The sequence below is a fragment of the Esox lucius genome, chromosome 19 (assembly GCF_011004845.1).
Source record: "Esox lucius isolate fEsoLuc1 chromosome 19, fEsoLuc1.pri, whole genome shotgun sequence".
Taxonomy (NCBI): Eukaryota; Metazoa; Chordata; class Actinopteri; order Esociformes; family Esocidae; genus Esox; species Esox lucius.
Genome location: NC_047587.1, coordinates 25,682,295 through 25,702,697, shown reverse-complemented (window position 1 = coordinate 25,702,697; position 20,403 = coordinate 25,682,295). Strand labels below are relative to the sequence as shown.

At 45.3% G+C, this 20,403-nt stretch overlaps 1 protein-coding gene across 1 annotated transcript in view; it reads right to left on the bottom strand.

Annotated features, from left to right (window-relative positions):
* The window catches only part of bcar1 (BCAR1 scaffold protein, Cas family member), an 83,201-nt gene that overhangs the window by 38,751 nt on the left and 24,047 nt on the right, over window positions 1-20,403 (bottom strand). The window lies entirely within an intron of this gene.

Genomic DNA, 20,403 nt, shown 5'->3' with positions numbered 1-20,403 from the left:
CAGTGCGCTACTTTTTCCACAAAGGAGCCCCCAACCAAGCACTGACGTGTGAAGAGACACGTCTTGCATAGGCTACTTATTGATAAGAGAAAATATAATGTGACCAGATATCTGAAGAGGGAAAATGTTTTTTTTTTTCTTTTACATTGTTTATTTCTAGTAGCATCATTTCAGATGAATCTAGTTTGGGGACCAATACTGTTGTTGTAATGTTAAAGTTATGTGATGGGTCACTTTCTGGCATTTCATGAGAATTGTTGTTCTGAAAAAAATTATTCTGAATTCAAATGGTATGATGACACAACTCAGTTATCAGTGTAACCTGTTATTGACAGGACATGTTGAAATACTGGCTACCCTGCTTTGTTCATCTAAACATCTCCTTTGGCTTCCAAAGGGCACTTTGTTCAAACCGCTTCAAAACTGACCAGGAACCAAGGCAAAATATGAATATGTCCCTTGGAAATTCCCCATCTATCATTAAGTTAAAACGGTCAAAAGAAATTCCTGGCATAATTAATGAGGTTGAATAAGTTGTTATTATTTGGTTTTTTTAGCTAAATATATTTTTAATCTAGGCTACCTCAGCCTATGACAAGAGAGCCAGACCGGACACACAGATAGAGGCTGGTCAAGTTCCTGTGCCCACATTTCCCTATATTCAAGTCCACAACCCTCCCACAAGTTGTGTGTCAGTACATACAAACTAAATCACCAAGTAAATGATGTCTCTCTGATTTCCTCTCTATGTCATAGTGTTAAAAGTCCCTTAGTGTTCACAGTCCAGGCCAAACAAAGAAACGATGGTGTCCAACACTTAGTCATCCTTCTAACACAGGCTGAGCCGCTCGGCAGGTCAAACGCAGGCCAACATCTTAATCAATATTCCAGGACAACGTCAACACCATTGACTTCCAATGGACCCATTCACTCCACACACACACATGTGTCCCACACCCTGAAACATGACTCTCCTCCACGTGCAGACGACAGCGTACTGATTCAACAGTGGCTAGACACTCTGATGAGAAAGGAAGGTGAAACGGTTATCAGTTAGAAACGTTAAGGAGAAACAACACGTGTGTTCGGGGAGGCTGGTGTCGTGTTGTCGTAACCGAGAGAGGCGCCTTTCGGGGCGCGCGGCCGGGTGGGGGGTGGGGGGGCAGAGGTGACAGTCTACCAGAGCCTTTCTCACACTGAGCTGTTATCGTCCCGCAGGCCACCGCTCAGGGGTGAAGGTCAAAACGCCTTGGTGGCGGCGGGCTCTGCTGCCAAGCCTCAGAACATAAACCACCTGAGGTGGGAGAAGGAGGGCAGCATTACAGGCGTCCAGGAGTAGTCTGGGGCGGCGTCGTCCCCCCCCCCCCGGGCTCATTCCATCTTTTAATTGGACATGGTAATCTCAGAGGTCTTGATTGTCTCCGTGGTGAATGAGCGAGCGGAGTGAAGTGCTCAACAGCCAAACAAGCATAGCCACGTGCAAACAAACCCACCCAGTTGTTTTACACGGCCTCACGGGACCGCTGCATCAGTCCCAGTCTCTCCATATCCAGCCTGGCACAGATGTCATTTAAAGCCAGACCAGACACAGAGTTTGGGCCATCACATCAGAGTCAGACACCAATTCAATTAGCCCCCCACCATTTCCACCTCTCACTACTCAACTAATGAGCCCCCCCCCCACACACACAATCCCCTGGACCAGGAGAGAAGGCCTAAGCTCAGAGTAACAGGCTTAACTGCCTGTCACCATACAGAACCAGACAACGACATAATGAATGATTCTACACACATGGACCTGACACCTACAATGGCAACTCACAAGCAAATATCAACTACACACAGTGACTACAGTGCAAACACAATTAGATTCAGATGACTCAATCTCTCTGACCTGGGGTGAGTTCTATCAGCCATAGTCTTTTAGTCCGCCCGGGTGGGCATGGCTTGCATCTAGAGCCTGCGGGTTCTGTCCTACTGTGTAGCAGAACACTGGTCCATTATGCTGGTGATGTCCGGACCAGGGCTGTCCAGCTGCCCCAGCATTCCTCACACCTACATGCCGAATGGCTCTCCTGGCCCGGCCTCACCCGCCACGCCCCTAGACCCTGGCTCTCATGGCCCTGGCTCGCATGGCCAAAGTGCAGCCTTTGTCACATAGACATTCATTCAAATGTGTGAAAACACTGGCTCCCATTGGCCCTCAAAACAGAACAGCCGTATCATTGAGGACGAGAGATGTAGGTCACTGAATGTGAATATGGAAATATGGAAATCCTGTTTCCTAGTAAACTGAGGTCATGTTTCTGTCTCTCTGATGGGAGCCCAGAGGTCCTTCCGCTGAGGCTGTTGCTAGGCAGGCCTACAGCCTCCACACTTCCACCGCCTCACCAAAACCAGCGCACAACGGCCAGTCACGCTGGTCACAGATTCACTTCATTAACCCATTGCAAATGACTTTTTCAACCACGCGTGTGACGTTTAGCTTTTAATTAGCTAATTCTACATCAAGGTTCGGAGGAAATTCAGTCCGAGTCCATGCCAATTTGAGGTTTAGTATCCCATAATTCAAACAGATATTTAATCACTATTATGGTTTGCCTGAACCTCAAGCTGCCATTTGGACTGATTAACAGCACCACTGTTGTAAGCCTTTTGCGTGCGAGTCCTTACAATTGAAAGCACTTCTTTAGATTCCAATCAATTAGTGAGCATCATCCACACATTCATACTCAAACCAGGCCTAATAACAAAGGCTGTCCTGTAGGGACTGGAGCCAGGCCACACAACTCTGACATCATTCATAGGGACTGCCAGAGACAATGCACATCCTTGTGTACAACACCCACCCCCCTTGGTCAACAGGAATATTCATGGAGCTTTGAAGGGCAAAAACTAAAGACTCTTTTGTAGTGACTTTGTCAGTCCTGCTGTGCAGAAACATAAGGCTTTTCAAAGGCTTAAGATGGAAGAGAGGGAAAATCCTCCGACAACACAGTAATACGCTCATCCAAAACAGAAAACACAATTAAGCTCATACACACACACACACACACACACACATGTACACACGCTGGATGGTGTCAGACAGACACACGAGGCACGCTGACACATAGACCCACACACACACACGCGCACACCCCACACACACACACCCCTGCCACACACACACACACACCCCTGCCACACACACACACCCCTGCCACACACACACGCAGCCCTGCCACACACACGCAGCCCTGCCACACACACGCAGCCCTGCCACACACACGCAGCCCTGCCACACACACGCAGCCCTGCCACACACACGCAGCCCTGCCACACACACGCAGCCCTGCCACACACACGCAGCCCTGCCACACACACGCGGGGCAGGAAAAAGAACTACTAGGTTGACTAGTGGATTCTTTGGTCAGCAGGCAGGTAGTTGGTCGACTATGATTTCTTCAGGCAGCAGTTGCATGGTCACATGACACCTCTCACTCCCTCTGGTACCAGTCCACTGCTGACTGCATAGGGATAATCACTCAAAAAAGGAATGCACTACTGAAATTTTCTGTGGTTATATTATATAAGAACAAGGGGGCAACGTGAGTAAACATTTATATTATTTTCGAACAAATGTGTTTTCCCGAATTAGTACTGCCTGTTAGGCCTAAACTAACATCAAGCATGTCCTTTGATTTAGTGGTGTTATTTTTTTGTACACTTCACATGTGAGTGCCGTTGTAGTACACTCTCCCCACGAGTCTGGCAATTGTAACATGGACACATTATCTAACATGTTGAACTTCTGTGAGCACATTTCCATGTGCCGGATATCGGTCGTGTTCTTCGGTTCTGAAATAATAGTCTGCAGTGAGCACTGTAAGTTAAAATATATATATATATATTTTAACTTACACAACTGCAGATCGTGTCAGTAAAACAGTGCTCACTGCAGACTATTATTTCAGAACCGAAGAACACGACCGATGACCGATATATATATATATATATATTTGCGCTTGGACTTAATTACTCAGTCACAACATGGTCGTATTTGGAGGACAAATATAAAAAGCATAAAATTAAGACCCAAACATGGTTTGAAGTAATTGCTCGACTGTCTCTCTAAGCACAAAGCTCATCTGGTATATCGCTCTCCCCCCACCAATGCCATTTCACAGGAAATAATGCTTGTCTACGTTAAAAACACAAATACAATGTCACAACAAAAATACTAAATTGGGACACATTAATCAGTTGTGGTATAAACCATATACATTTTATGTGATTAATGTCAGTCACGTTTTTTGAAGTTGACCTTTTTAAACACGTCCTCCACAGACGACTCACGGGCTTACGTCAAATGTTTTAAATTCCACTTAGTGTAATGTATTATCAGTCGAATAAGAGATCAGTCAAAATATTAGACAATCTCGGTCAACCAAAACAAATCTTAGTTTTGCATGCAGACACATAGCCCACACCCATACACACCCACACACCCCACACACACCCACACACACCCACACACACCCACACACACACACACACACACACACACACACACACACACACACACACACACACACACACACACACACACACACCCACACACTGGATGGACAGTCAGACACATAGCCCACACCCACACATACACACTGGATGGACAGTCAGACAGACACACAAGGCATGCAGACACTTAGACTCCCCCCCTCCCCACACACACACACACACCACAACCACACACCCACGAGGCATGCAGACAAAAAGTGTGTCCTTTTACAAGAAGCTGCATCAAAGATTCTGACAGAGATCTGACATTTTGTATCTTTGTTCCAGACTGGCCATTTGCCCTGGTCCCTGAGGGAGGGCAAGAACGCACCCCCACCATGCCTGACGGAGGACAAATTCTGGGTTAGAAAAAAACAAGCCATTGCCAGACCATAATAAAAGAACAATAATCACCGTAAGTGTTTACACATCTCTCTCCCCAGAGTAATGGGATTGATCTGAACAGCTTCAATATTCATTTCCATAGATAATTGCATTTGTTTATTCCCTGATTTTATATTTCATTTTTATTTGTTTTCTTATCAGAAAAGCTTGTTAATACTCTGAGATGATTAAAAACCACAAAGTAGGTCTTTTTTTTAATCAACACTTGCTCCACAAAGCTGCCTGTGCCTCAACATAAGCACTCTGCAACACAGGCCTAATTTCCCTCTCTCTGTTTCGCTGCAATAAAAAGATTAGCATTAATGTGCCAGGAAGCAAATGGTATTATCTCTGTGTGTGGAGAATGGGAGGCTGATTGTATTTCCAGGCTAAACAAGGGGAGATGATCCCTAGAGCAACTCCTGTTTAGGGAGAGGAACGTCTTTCTCACAGAGACATCCTGGAAAGGCTCCTACATAAACTCCCCAAAAAATATCAAACCCAATCTTTGCCCGAATGCCAAGTTAATTAGATTCTCCTGATTTGCCATTTAATTATGGTTGGTTGTCGTTGCGTTTGCCATTGGCCCCAAAGCACTTCCACTAAGGAGTAATTTGCTGAAATCTAGTGAGATCTGCAGCCAGACTCCAGACTCCTTGCATAAACACATGAAATTGCCACTCTCACTTCGATGTCACTGAGAAGCCAGGCTGACAGCTAGAAAGCTGTTCTCTCATTCTATCATCATGCACGCACATGCACACACACACACACACACACCCACACACACATATATATAAATACACACACAAAGTAACACACAGACAAAGACACACAACTAAACGTGTAGACATTAGACACACTGAGAAACACCAACACTGTGACCTTCCCCCCAGCTGGAATGTAGGAATTCAGCTCCAACTCTAGCATAACGTTGGCCTTTTCCACCATCATTCCGAGGAAAGGAATCTTTTTCTGTGGCAAGACCAGTCAACGTCAAAATGGGTCCCTCACAACAATATCATAGTTGGACACTTTTAATATTGATTTTGATCACTATGGGCAAATGTTTTCATACTTTATTAGCTTGAGCCAAACAACTCATTGGAGCAGATATTTGGCCGAACCCTGACAACATGGAAAATTGCCGATATGGACGGGATTTCAGCTATGCTCCTCCACGTAACTGGAAGAATCCCTCCAGTGGTAGGAAGAGCAGTGTCTCTGAAGAAGCCATCTGACTGATGTGTTTGTGTTCCTGGCTGTGCTCTTTGGTGTACTACCTGAGAGCTGTAGAACTAATGACAGAACCCCAGAGAGGTGTTGAGGTGAGAGGCCCAGGGCCAGCCCTGACAGGTCATCAGTAACTGCCATCTAATGTAATAACATTACAACTGACACTAAAGTGTGACTACCAGCTAATTTAATCTGATTAGTCTATTAAGCCATTTGTACCTGTCAACTAGGCTACTGTAATATTACCCCTGTACAATGGTCTCATCTCTGGTTGGGTGTCATGGACTTGGCAAGGCTCCAGAGAAAAACATAGAATAGAAATACACTTGTTCAAATGTCTGAATTAACAAGACGTATTCACTTCAGCACAGGTAAAATACGTAAATGTGAACCAAACTCATGTTCATGGCTTTGTGAATTTACGATGACAGCAAATGAGATGAATAGTGTGGGTCAGGGTTTACAGAGCTCTAATGAGTTGTGGAGCTATGCACCGCATTCCAGTCAACTTCCTGGTACCAGCATAATTAAAAAGAGCTCCTGACTCAAGAAACCAATACCGAAAATGCCAGCAGAAATTTAACTGGAGTAGAATAGCACACAGGTTAGAGCCGTTAACTAACCTCTAAACACACTACAGAGCCCTATTCTGTGCCTACCTACGGTATGTGTTTGCTAAAGCATATTAATTTCACTCGGAATGAGCTACTGAATATTAGGGGCAATTTACCAGCTGGTTTCGGCCTCGAAATCATCATCCAACAATATATGGAGAATAACTCCTACAGACAACTACTACGACCTCACACCTTGTCTCTGGCACTGGGAGTCAGAGGGGAGGGGAGCCCGGTGCCTTCAGGATGTGAGGGCTCTAGACTAGTCTTCCTGGTATTTTCCTTTCCAACGTGTGTTAAAAACATAAACAAAAGGAATTTTAACAACACATGCCTAAAACCGGATATTTCCAGATATATATGGAATTAGGTCAGCTAAGCACAACTTTAAAAAGTCATAAAAAGCTGTTTTTCAGAAATGATTGTTTGTCATTCTGGAGAGGCATCAGGCAGATTATGAGCTACAAACAAAAGGCTTCCTTTGTTTCAGTTAACCTCTCACTGCTGAAAAAACCCCAACCAGTTCCACTACAGCAGGGGTGTCCAAACCATTCCACGGAGGGTCGTGTGTCTGCAAGTTTTTGGTTTTTCCTATAAATTGTCCACACCTACACAACCAGGTGAGGGTAGAAACTAGCAAATGAGTAATCTAATTAGTCAATCAACTACAAGGTGAGAGCAAAAACCTGCAGACACATGGCCCTCCATGGAGTTTGGACACCCCTGTACTACAGATTTGACTAGGGCCCTTAATCAGCAGGATATTTCATCCCCCAGCACCAACCAGACCATTTATATGTCAGCTACATCAGGTTCCTACAATATATTGTCTAAGTATATAAATGACTAAAAATAGTTTACTTGTCTAACGCGGTTGTGGAAGAGAAACCAGACGCAGCACTTATGCTTGCTTATAGTTCAGCCACATGTTAGAGCCACCTAGATTGATGGTAAAAAAAATATGTCAGGCTGCTGAGGTGACTGGTTGACATATTTTAAATTCAGTGACCAAATGTAATAGAAAAAGGGGATAACATACTGTAATAACAAAACAAGATAAACGACAAAACACAATGGAGTAAGACTCTAGAGCAGACCTGGGCAAGATAAGGCCCCCCGGCCAGATTTGGCCCGTTGAGTCATTCTATCCAGCCAGCGATACATCCAAAACTTGTAAAATAGTACAAAATAAAAAATACCTGACGAGGTCCGCAGATTACGTTACTTTATTTACTGTTGCATATTTATTTATTTTTCAAATTAAATGTCCCGTGGCACTCCCAGTAATAAGTACAGCAGTATCATACTGAAAATGTTCAGAAGTGATTTCATAGACGTATGTCTGCCCTAATAACTATTATACCTATATAACTGTTATACACTATACCTTATGTAGCTTGTTGAGTTGAAAGTTAAGTTTTAAGGCAAATATGTGTTGCAACATTTCTGTTGAGTAGTAACCCTAAAAAGGGATTTTTTTAGGCCTTTGCCTGTCATAATAACAGTTGTTAACAGAAAATAATAATTAAAAAAGCATTGTTAAAGTAAATTAAGTTCATTTCTGAAAACGGTGTTGCATGGAAAATGAATAAGTATAAATATAATATGCAAGTTAACAGAGTTAGCTATGTAGTGTTTTTTAGGCATGTTGGTTAAAAAAGTAATGTGGCCCACGATGCTCTCTGACATTTTCAGTTTGGCCCCCCAGTGAAAAATATTGCCCACCCCTGCTCTAGAGTAACATGAAAATATGATTCTACGGGCAGGAAACCCAATTTATCTCCATTGTTCATTTAAGTTGATGAGTAATTTATGATTGTTTAGATATTTCACAGAATATAAAAAAATATATATAATTTGGGAAACTCACAGAGGAAAAAGCTATTGCTTTCCATAGTAATGAGAAGACTGTTCAGCCACACCGATTGGCTGTATCTTTAACCAAAGCATCAAGACCCAATTGTGTCCACAGATGTGAAAGGAAGCTGAAGTAATTCCACAACCTTTAAATGGCAATGACTATCAACTGCCCAATCAGTTTGTTGCCTGATCTGGGTAAACTGATATGAGAGGAGTGTGTTTGACCAAATACTTTTTTTTATGAATTAACTACTGCCAGCAGCCTTGTACTGTTACTATTCGGATTTCCTGAATAGTTTTATTCTGAATGGTGATCTACATGTCAGATCACAAAGTCAGTGAACGACACTCCAGTTAGTCAGTTTCAGAATGTTAGTCAGTTTCAGAATGGGTGATTAACAACCAACTTATCCTTAATACATCTGAAACTAAGTACGCTATATTTGTTTAAAAAAAAATCATGTGTAACAAGTGGGTCCACTGAGCAGGTTGAGGAAGCTAAACTCCTCCGACTAACATGAGATAGGCAGTTGTCTGGCTGAAGTCATATTGACAAGTCTGTTGTAAAAATATGTTCCACATTTTTGACACAAAGGTCAATAGTACAAGTTGTTCAGTCTCTGGTCCCATCTGGACTACTGTCCAGCAGTAGGGGCTTGGTTGGCTAAAGAGTAACCAGCCAAGCTATAGCCGACTCATAACAAAGCAGCATCATTGTCCTTAACCACACATGCAGGTAGAATTAACAACATGCAGGCTTCTATTTCCTGGTTGAGGGTTGGAGAGACATTGACTCTTTCTCTTCTAGTTTTCATGAGAATGTCAAGCCACCAGGGGTCTCTACTCACACATCAAGCCATAGTGTTGTACATACAATGACCAACAAGAATAATTATCATCAAATCAATAAAACTCCATCTCATGGCCCTACAAGGACTGTGAAGACATGCAAAGATAATCTGCACAAACAGTTGGTCAATTTGTGGGATTGTTCTGACCTATCAATATGCATCTGTGCCATCCGTTCCATTTGGAGTTTTCTGTGGACTCCAGGTGGAGTAGTCTGGCTGCTAAATCAACAACAAACAATCGGAGATCCTGTTTTCAGCAAACAATACCAGAGTCAGTCTTGGACCTGTCTGGTTTCAGTGAGAGGGGACAATCATTCTACCCTATACAGAGATACTGTATAATAGCTACTGTATAACGGCGATGGCGCAGGACATGACAGAACTCTACTGCCCCCTAGGAGTAATGACAGAAATCAAGGTAACCATGGAATCAGTGGCCACTGGCCACCATAACATTAGCATTTCTTTATATTGCAAAAATAACAGAAGCATTGCATAATCAAGTCCTGACGTCCAGGCAGAATAATCACATACAGTATTATGCAAAAGCCTTAGGCACCCAAAAGTTGACCTAAAGTCATTTATTTCCATAGTAAGTGTTTATTTGTAAAATGAATGAATAATATATATTATCTTCATGTATTTATATATTATATACATTTTCTTTTTATTAAAAAACATAATACCCAAATAAATGGCCTAGGTTCGACTTTCAGGTGCCCAAGACTTTTGCACAGTACTGTATATGTAAATATCTGACCAATCTAGAACAGGATGTGGACTGTTCCTTGACTGTGCAGGCCCCTATTGGCCTCTCAGATACAGTAGTGATCAAGTGAATTGTGTTCAAGTCTCCATGTGTCTGTCCAGTGCAGAGTAACATCAGGCGAGGTCATTGTTGTACTGTTCTACCAAGGGACATGCGTTGCTCCTCTGGTGCCTCAGGCTGCACTACAGACCAGTGACACCCATCCTTCAGGGCCCAGAAGGGGAGTGAATGACAAACAAGTGGACCTCATAAGCACCACTGTGTGAACAGAAATACAGGTTGGAGTCAGTAGTGGTCACAGGTGTAAGAAATCAGCCTTTTCATAAGTACGCACCCGCCGAGAGTCAAGGGAGAGAACAATTCAATGTGTTTACTGAATAGTATCACAGTACATGTAGCCTCTGGTTCATGATGTCACAAACTCAAACTCAAAGAAACCGTCCCATCGTACCTCAACTTCATACACATCACAATTCAGAATAAACAACACAGCACCATAAGCCCATTGGTTAATTACTGTCACGTGACTTCCTGTGTACGGATAAACGGATGTTCTGCTGTAATCTAAACATAACAATGAGACGTTAACACAAATCCACACAAGTCATCAGAACAGTAACCTCACTCAACCGCTTTCACTGTCCATGACATCAGCCAGCCCCTGGTGGAGGTCAGGAGTCAGTCCCATCTGGCGTTGCGATTGGCGCATTGAACTGTGACAGGCGGCAAGCCGCTGAGGCAAGTTCCGGAGGAGATGCATGGGAGATAATGGCGTGTAATGAGCAGATCAGTATCAGGCCAGCTCTCTGACGTTTGCCGTGTCGCTGACACTACTGATACACTTAAATACCAGCACCCTTCTCCACACGCACTCATGCTGCTTGCCTGCCTCGGATTAAGTCAATAGGCACTTGTGCCAGTCAAACTAAAAGACAGGCCCAGGCTAATAAACTATTAGTGCCTTGAAGAGTATGGAGGCGAGAGGGCCCTTAGACCTCCAAGTAATAAATTGCAAGGAAACAGATGCCCTATTCACATGGCTGGAGTATACATACAGTAGACATACTGTAGTGGCCACACTGCCAACTGCGCCACTTCACTGGAACCAATGCTTTTTCTGCACATTGATTTCACGGTCTAGACAAAAAACACTTCAATCTTATTCTATCTCACACCATAGAATTAGGAGTGACATCATACACAAGAAATGTAATATGACAAACAGAGGTTGTGTTCCACAACCAAAGGGAAAAAGCACAGGCGGCATCAGAATGTCTTGGACAGTTTGCCAGCTTCGCTTTCAGCCAGCAGGAGGTGCTTTGGCAGTCAATCCGCACGCCTCAACCCTCCACAGGAGAGCATCATACTGTCATCATCTGGTGGGGGGGGGGTGCAATAAAGCACCTGTGAAAGCTTCTAACATACTGCAGAGAACCAAGCTGGCGGTATTACAGCTCATCACCATGGAGCGAATGTGAGGGCGATAACAGTAATGACAAGAGGGACAGGAAGGCCTGAGGGACATTCACAAAGCAGACTGACAGGAGGGAACTACTGTGCAGTGTCAAACCCTCCCTTTAACAGTGCTGTTTTAATCCCATCACTTTTTGATCAGCACGGTCGCTTAGAGACAGCGGGGGAAATACATTAGCAGTGCTTTATTTGCCCTGAATATGATCTGATTAAGGAATAAAGAACACCCAGGGAGATGAGCTCGCTGATTGGAGCTTGGTTTCTAGAGGCCATGGTGGAGATAGAGGCCGGCACGGCGGGGGTCACCATTACAGAGCTGACACGGCACATAGCACTGCATGGATCATGGAGGACAGAGTTGTGGGAAAGCGGGGAGAGTAACGACGTAAGGAAGTGGGGGGAGGGAGGAGATGAGGAGAGACTGAAGAGTTGGGCAGATGGACTGAAAGATAGCAGGAGTGACAGGAAGGACAGGCTGGAGAGCATGACAGAAAGGATATACGGAGCAACTGAATCACTGCTCCACACCGTTTTAACTATACTGTAAAATTATTACCCTGGATTAACTGGTTAAAATGTGTTGTTCTCAGTAAAAAAACAAAACAACAACAACATTTGTTGATACCAAATATATAATTGAATGCCAACGTTATATTTGATTAATAACAAAACTACATTTCAAAATGTCCATTTCCACACATACTATTCCCTATTAAATAAACCGGATGAATAAGAAAAACGAATTAAAAAATAAATACTAATTATCCTATACTTGTTAACCAGTTTAAGTATGCCAACCTATGGCTGAAGTTACACCAGAGCCATTGAGCATCAGGCTTTGCCATCAGGTATCAGCCGTTAAGGAATGCCTTCTTATGACATCAATGACAGCTTCGATATTACTCGTCATCATGTCCAACGGCAGGATTCGAGCTCCACGAAATGCTGCGCGCACGTTCATCCTCTCTTCAAATTGAGGAAACAACGCATTGATGGTTTCTGATGTAGTAGGTAGAAAGTTCCATAATGCTGACGGCAAGGGAATGAGATGCTTGTAGTGGATCTGCGTTGTTACACGGAAATGTCTCCGACATTCTGCTGCACCGCAGAAAGACAGGCAACAAGACAGATGTTAAAACAGGCAAAACTAGTGGCCTGTGCAATGTAGAGATGGTATGATCTGCAGTCGGTTCCCTCCCCAACATTACTAAATACAATCATGTCTACAATTATCTCTCTCTATAATGACAAAGTCAGCAAATATTGTACTGGATTATTCCAGAACATTCCCAGGATATGGCCTGGCTCCCAGGGCACATGTGTCCAGACACCAGGAAGGAGGAAGTTCAACAACACAGATGTAAGTACATTCCTAGACTTCCTTCATCTCTTATAGCTCATCTATAATGTCATATCATTAGAATCCACTCAATTCATCTGAAATGACTGTAACTGGAGAACAGTGGCATTATTAACCCCGTCACTGCCGGCACTAATGTTCACACATGCTTCTCCTCTGCAGGCGGAGCCGTCAATCAACACCCACGCGCACCTGTCACCAGCTGGAGAAAACTTACGTTCAACAATATGAATTAATAAATGAATGCTTAACCAGAATAGCATGTTGTTATACCTGTAAGAAAAGCTGCAAGTTTCCCCCTGTGAACAGATGCTCTGAAAGTCACGGAGGGGAATTGGAGAACCTTTTGGGACACGCCCCATCATGGAGTTCCCAGGCGCATGTCAGCCGGGTGGACATGTTAGTAAGTCGATAAGCAAATCATGCACCTACCCTTAAAACTACAGAAGATCTTACTTGACAATTGTCTAACTACTGTCTACTGCAATTCTGTGCCGTCCCACCTGTTCCAGTGTAGAGGCACCAGACCAGCAGATGCCTGAAAGCAGTGGCATCCTCACGAACAATAATTATCACTGTAAACACAAACACACACACACACACACAGTGCACACGACAGGGATGCTTAGCCAGAATGTCAATCAAACCGGTTAACCAAACTCTGGTTAGTCCTGTGTCAGCCCGGGCTCGATCCAATCCCTTTACCCTTTCTGATGCAGGTTCAAGCCTGAGTGGAGTCACACAGTTTGGTAAGTGTTTAAATGGTCAGTACTGTCCACACCGTGCAGTACTCTACCTACCTCCGATGACGCCCCCTGTAGGCAGGGGAACATCTTACAGAACGCCTGGGGGAGGGAGTGACGACAGAAAATAGGTAAGATACAGAGAAGCCACTCAACAACAAACTGTCCATCTGTATTTAAAGCAAATTCCACTTGAAGAAAATCCCTGCGTGTGTATGTGGGTTGAGCGTGAGTCAGGATCTCCCAGCCTGTCAGGTCCTGTTCATCTCTCCCCCCAGCAGTGTGTCATGGTTGACTGTGTTACTGAAGTGTTCTCGCGGTTGCTGTGGTAACGCGTTGCTGGGGGCAGGTCCCTGGTGATGAGACAGGTAGGGGCGCTGGCCGATAAGGACCTGACAAAACAACCGGTTGTTGACACAGATGTCCGATCCACCTCTGACTGCCTTTGGTCTCCTTCACACCTCATAACAACACCTCATAACAACAGTGTGGTTTGAACAAACCCAGACATAACTTAAACGTGCATGTTTAGAAAACATCTGACCAAAACAACTATGAGTCACATTCGTAAAGCCCCGGTTGTAATGAATGCACTGGAGGGGTGAGAAATGTCTGTAATGTACACTGTGTGTAAAAACTAAAAGAACTGAGCCGCCACATCAGGTCGTGTTTCAGGCCTCCTGTGGTCCTGCTTCAAGCAAACACCAAGGTGTGTCTGAGGTAGCAGTCTGTGATCCCCCTGGGTAACTTATTACCAAGCCCACACAGCCAGGCCATCTCCTAGATCTACCCTGGGGACCAACACTCTAAAGAGACCCAGGAGACCGGGATACAGTAGGAGACCAGAGGGTGGAGGGAGAAGGGGGAGGGATACAGTAGGAGACCAGAGGGTGGAGGGAGAAGGGGGAGGGATACAGTAGGAGACCAGAGGGTGGAGGGAGAAGGGGATGGGATACAGTAGGAGACCAGAGGGTGGAGGGAGAAGGGGGAGAGATACAGAATGGAGACCAGAGGGTGGAGGGAGAAGGGGGAGAGATACAGAATGGAGACCAGAGGGTGGAGGGAGAAGGGGGAGGGATACAGTAGGAGACCAGAGGGTGGAGGGAGAAGGGGGAGGGATACAGTAGGAGACCAGAGGGTGGAGGGAGAAGGGGGAGGGATACAGTAGGAGACCAGAGGGTGGAGGGAGAAGGGGGAGGGATACAGTAGGAGACCAGAGGGTGGAGGGAGAAGGGGGAGGGATACAGTAGGAGACCAGAGGGTGGAGGGAGAAGGGGGAGGGATACAGTAGGAGACCAGAGGGTGGAGGGAGAAGGGGGAGAGATACAGTAGGAGACCAGAGGGTGGAGGGAGAAGGGGGAGGGATACAGTAGGAGACCAGAGGGTGGAGGGAGAAGGGGGAGGGATACAGTAGGAGACCAGAGGGTGGAGGGAGAAGGGGGAGGGATACAGTAGGAGACCAGAGGGTGGAGGGAGAAGGGGGAGGGATACAGTAGGAGACCAGAGGGTGGAGGGAGAAGGGGGAGGGATACAGTAGGAGACCAGAGGGTGGAGGGAGAAGGGGATGGGATACAGTAGGAGACCAGAGGGTGGAGGGAGAAGGGGGAGGGATACAGTAGGAAACCAGAGGGTGGAGGGAGAAGGGGGAGAGATACAGAATGGAGACCAGAGGGTGGAGGGAGAAGGGGGAGAGATACAGAATGGAGACCAGAGGGTGGAGGGAGAAGGGGGAGGGATACAGTAGGAGACCAGAGGGTGGAGGGAGAAGGGGGAGGGATACAGTAGGAGACCAGAGGGTGGAGGGAGAAGGGGGAGGGATACAGTAGGAGACCAGAGGGTGGAGGGAGAGGTAACACCTAACAGGACCCCGGTACATTTCCTCTCTGTGTAATTGTCTCCAGCTAAGTGGAAAGCAGATCTCTGCCAGGATGCCTAGTGGTGCCTACCCCCAATATTCCCCTAGTCTCTCCTGCTTATTAATACACCCAATAAACTGCCTTTAGCATGCCTGAGTGCACAGTACACACACCTCCATTACTCTTACACACTTGTACACACACACAATCCAGAGAGGGAGAGAGCGAGAGGGACAGAGAGAGACAGAGAGAGAGAGACTAACACATAGCTGCTACTGCCGAGACAGGCATCTGGTTTGGCGAGAGGTTACCATGGCTACCAACACTGAAGGACCCTTTGAGACAGACTGGTCTTGTCCAGTTCTGCTGATAAGACACTCAATTCAGTGCTCCACATTTCTCTGTAGCCGTCCAGGAGCACGGGTCACACCCAACACGCCACAATGATTATACATCAGCCCTGTCCTCTTGCTCAACGCTCATTGTCTCACTGGGCCCAACAGAGCTGCCTGAGAACCCCTACAGCTATGTCCACCAAACCCACGGTCTTCAGACAAGACGCCTGAACACGGCTGTTGGGACTGTCCAAGCGGATGAGTTGAATGAATGCAGTCGATTTCTTGCCGTGGTGAAACGAACGGCTATGGCGGCCGGCCAAACACAGGCCAGTAAACATGTCCCGTCAGCAGTGCATGCAGGGAGCCCAGGACCTCCTATAATGCACCTCAGCCTCCTCCAATGAGCATGGCTCTGGGGCGGAGGGAGAGAGGATGGCAGGGACTCAGAGGTGGTCAGCTCCACCAAGCGGAGCGCAATGCTGTTGTGGCATCACATCATATGTCATATACACTGAATATACACACGCAATCCAAACATCTATATATATCCCCTCTTCTGCGCACGCAGAAACCATGTCTGGTGGCTTAGATGTAGAGATCTTTGGCGACTCTATTTCTCTCGCTGTAGGCAAAAAGACAAGTCAGTCAGCATATACACACACACACACACACACGCAGCGCACGCGCACACATCACCTCAGATCAGGACACTGGAGAGAGCCTGAGAAAAAAAGCAGGCGAGCTGAGCAAAACAGAGCTAGAACACTGCATCCCCCGAGAGCAAATTCACATGGGGTGAAGAGAAAGCTCTTTATAACTCCTCCAAAGTGGAGTAGGCTAATGGGAAATGAAACCTACTTTAAATCATAATAATAACAATTGTATTTCCTGCCCTTGTTTACTCAGAGATGGCAACTACAGTATCAGAGATGGTTAACATAAAGGATATGGAATTAAACGTTTGTAATTACATTTTTATTATTGCTGATACGGTTCTATTACAATGTTAGGGATATACAGAGTTTTAACAGAGCTCCTCCTACCACCATTTTAGTGAAAGTGATAAATGTGTTTATATGTGTGTGTGTGATTAGTAGGTGTGTTGTGTAAATTGTAACCTTGGCAGTACTTTGTTCTCTCGTTCACCACTTGTGGTGAAGGCCTGTCAGCAGGTCGTCTCCAGACAGCCCTACGTCTCTCCAGACAGCCCTACGTCTCTCCAGACAGCCCTACGTCTCTCCAGACAGCCCTACGTCTCTCCAGACAGCCCTACGTCTCTCCAGACAGCCCTACGTCTCTCCAGACAGCCCTACGTCTCTCCGATGGATGTTTGACTGATGTTGGTGCTCTTTATGAACTCACCATCTAATCCCCCCAAACATATGTTGACATTTGTTTGAGGAACTCTGACACTGTAAAAGATCTGTATGGCTGTAATAGATATGCAACATTGTAATAGATCTGTAACACTGTAATAGATCCGCAACACTGTAATAGAACCGCAACACTGTAATAGATCTGTATGGCTGTAATAGATCTGCAACATTGTAATAGATCTGTTACACTGTAATAGATCCGCAACACTGTAATAGATCCGCAACACTGTAATAGATCTGTATGGCTGTAATGGATCTGCAACACTGTAATAGATCTGTAACACTGGTATAGATCCGCAACACTGTAATAGATCTGCAACACTGTAATAGATCTGTATGGCTGTAATAGATCTGCAACACTGTAATAGATATGTAACACTGTAATAGATCTGCAACACTGTAATAGATCTATAACACTATAATAGCTTACAGAACTCTTTCCAGTCAGACTGCTATTCTCAACACCCGAGTTGGCAAACACCATGCCTAACAAGTCTGTCATTACCTCCCATGTCTGCACACAACTGATCCCACATCCAGACATACAGGCCCTGACCGAGAGCCGGGCCATTATTCAGCAACACAAACATCAGCGACAAACACAGCCCCGGCACCCTGGGCCCCCTGTACACACAGACCACCTACCTCCCAGCTGACCATAACATCACAGAGTGTGGGGACAAACACCCTAACTGACACAAGCCCCCAAACACACAACAACGACACAGGCACCTCGCCGGAGCGCAACACTCTGACGACACCACAGTACATCAGATGGTTGATCAGTGGATCACCTATGGGCAGGATCGTCATGTCAGCAGGCCGTCATGTCAGCAGACCATCATCTCAGCAGGCCATCATCTCAGCAGGCCATCATCTCAGCAGGCCAAACTGTGAAGGTCACAAGGAGTCTACGAATCCTAATTTACAGTCACATCTTGGTGTTGACTGTCCACAATGAGGCCAAACACAGTCAGCCCAGCCAACAGGAGGGGGCGTTATTAGGGGACGCAGACAAAGCACTGCAATAACTTCTGTTTTACATCCCTCATCACGGCAGCAGCCTCGGTTCATAGGATCACGGCAGCAGCCTCGGTTCACTGTGGGGTTTTGCTGGGTCAGCATTGTTCACAAGCTTTCCAATGGGGTCCGCGACGGTCAATAAGAAATGAGTGTGAATGCTGCCATGCGACCAAACAATGCAACGGTTAAAGCAACCTGGGGTGGGGGGTGGAGGGGCTGTCATGGGCCGGGCTGAAGGCCACCAGGGGCCGCCAGTGGCCCGCAGGCCTCGACATGAAGGATAGTGAGATAGCAGTAGTTAGAGTTGTTTAACTACAAAGCCTTGGTTCTGTTCAACAGATATGCATAGCATGTGTGTGTGATATCAGTGGATTATCAAGCTTGTCCAGGGGTTATGGTGATATCAAGACCAGTGGATGAGTGTGATGGAGGGGGGGAGAACAGGGACAGAGGATTGAAACGAGGGAGAACAAGTGAGAGAGAAGAGAGAGAGGACAGAGGCTGGAGAAGAAAGAAGAGGGAGAATGTGGAAGATAGAAGAGAGGAGAAAGAAGAGGGAGAACAGAGGAGAGACAGAGGACAGAGGAGAAAGAAGAGGGAGAACAGAGAGAGCCTCCAACCAGACATGTTAACTAATCTAGCTCTAAACAATATACTTATTCTGTAAGTGCTATACTGCTAATGACTATTGCTGTCATGGCCACTGTGTTTTGCACAACACCCCTCATTTTGACATCACCTAATTCAGGAGTCTCAGACTGAATTACGTAATATAGTATAGTACAGCAAACTTTTTTCTTTTGAGTCGTCAGGCAACAGCCAACACTAATAACGGTCACACGTCTTTCCATTCAAACAGCGATCACACAGAAAAACTCTAAAATATGCACACTATGTGGAAAGGTATGACCAGAGGTCAAAGGCCCAGGTGGTTGGAAACCCTTGGCTCTGTTGGCCCGTGCTGCCTCTCTCCTCTCTCCTCAGTATCCTCCCCTCACTCCACTATACACTGACAGGATGGGGGAGACCAGAGATCACTTCATTACATAGGCAGAGAAACACAATTATAAGTTGCCGGGTAAATCAAAGCCGAATAATCAGAAAACCAATTAGAACTGTGAGCTACTGAGGCGGGTATCTTCTCTTTATCTACAATAATCATGTGAGACTGCAGAGCCACGGAAAATTGGGAAAGTCATCTCTCTGTGTGGAAACAGCACAGGGACGGTTTCCCATTAGAGTAAAGCCCTTAGTTTGATGTCCATCAATGGATTACTTGAACAGAAAAAAGGCTGTAGGCAGCCAGCTCCTCTGGGCTTCATGGGAACTGTGGATGGGGATACACCTGCGACTGTAGACCACTGGGCACTGGACATGAGAATACTTCAAACACAAGTGACCTACATTCATATAATGAGCTTGAGGGGGTTTCTGTGTCTAAAAGAACCTTGTGTAGGCTAAATAGAGCAAGGGTCAGTTATAGGGTATGGTAAAATCAAACAGAGTCAGTTATAGGGTATGGTAAAATCAAACAGAGTCAGTTATAGGGTATGGTAAAATCAAACAGAGTCAGTTATAGGGTATGGTAAAATCAAACAGAGTCAGTTATAGGGTATGGTAAAATCAAACAGAGTCAGTTATAGGGTATGGTAAAATCAAACAGAGTCAGTTATAGGGTATGGTAAAATCAAACAGAGTCAGTTATAGGGTATGGTAAAATCAAACAGAGTCAGTTATAGGGTATGGTAAAATCAAACAGAGTCAGTTATAGGGTATGGTAAAATCAAACAGAGTCAGTTATAGGGTATGGTAAAATCAAACAGAGTCAGTTATAGGGTATGGTAAAATCAAGCATGGTCAGTTATAGGGTATGGTAAAATCAAACATGGTCAGTTATAGGGTATGGTAAAATCAAACAGAGTCAGTTATAGGGTATGGTAAAATCAAGCATGGTCAGTTATAGGGTATGGTAAAATCAAGC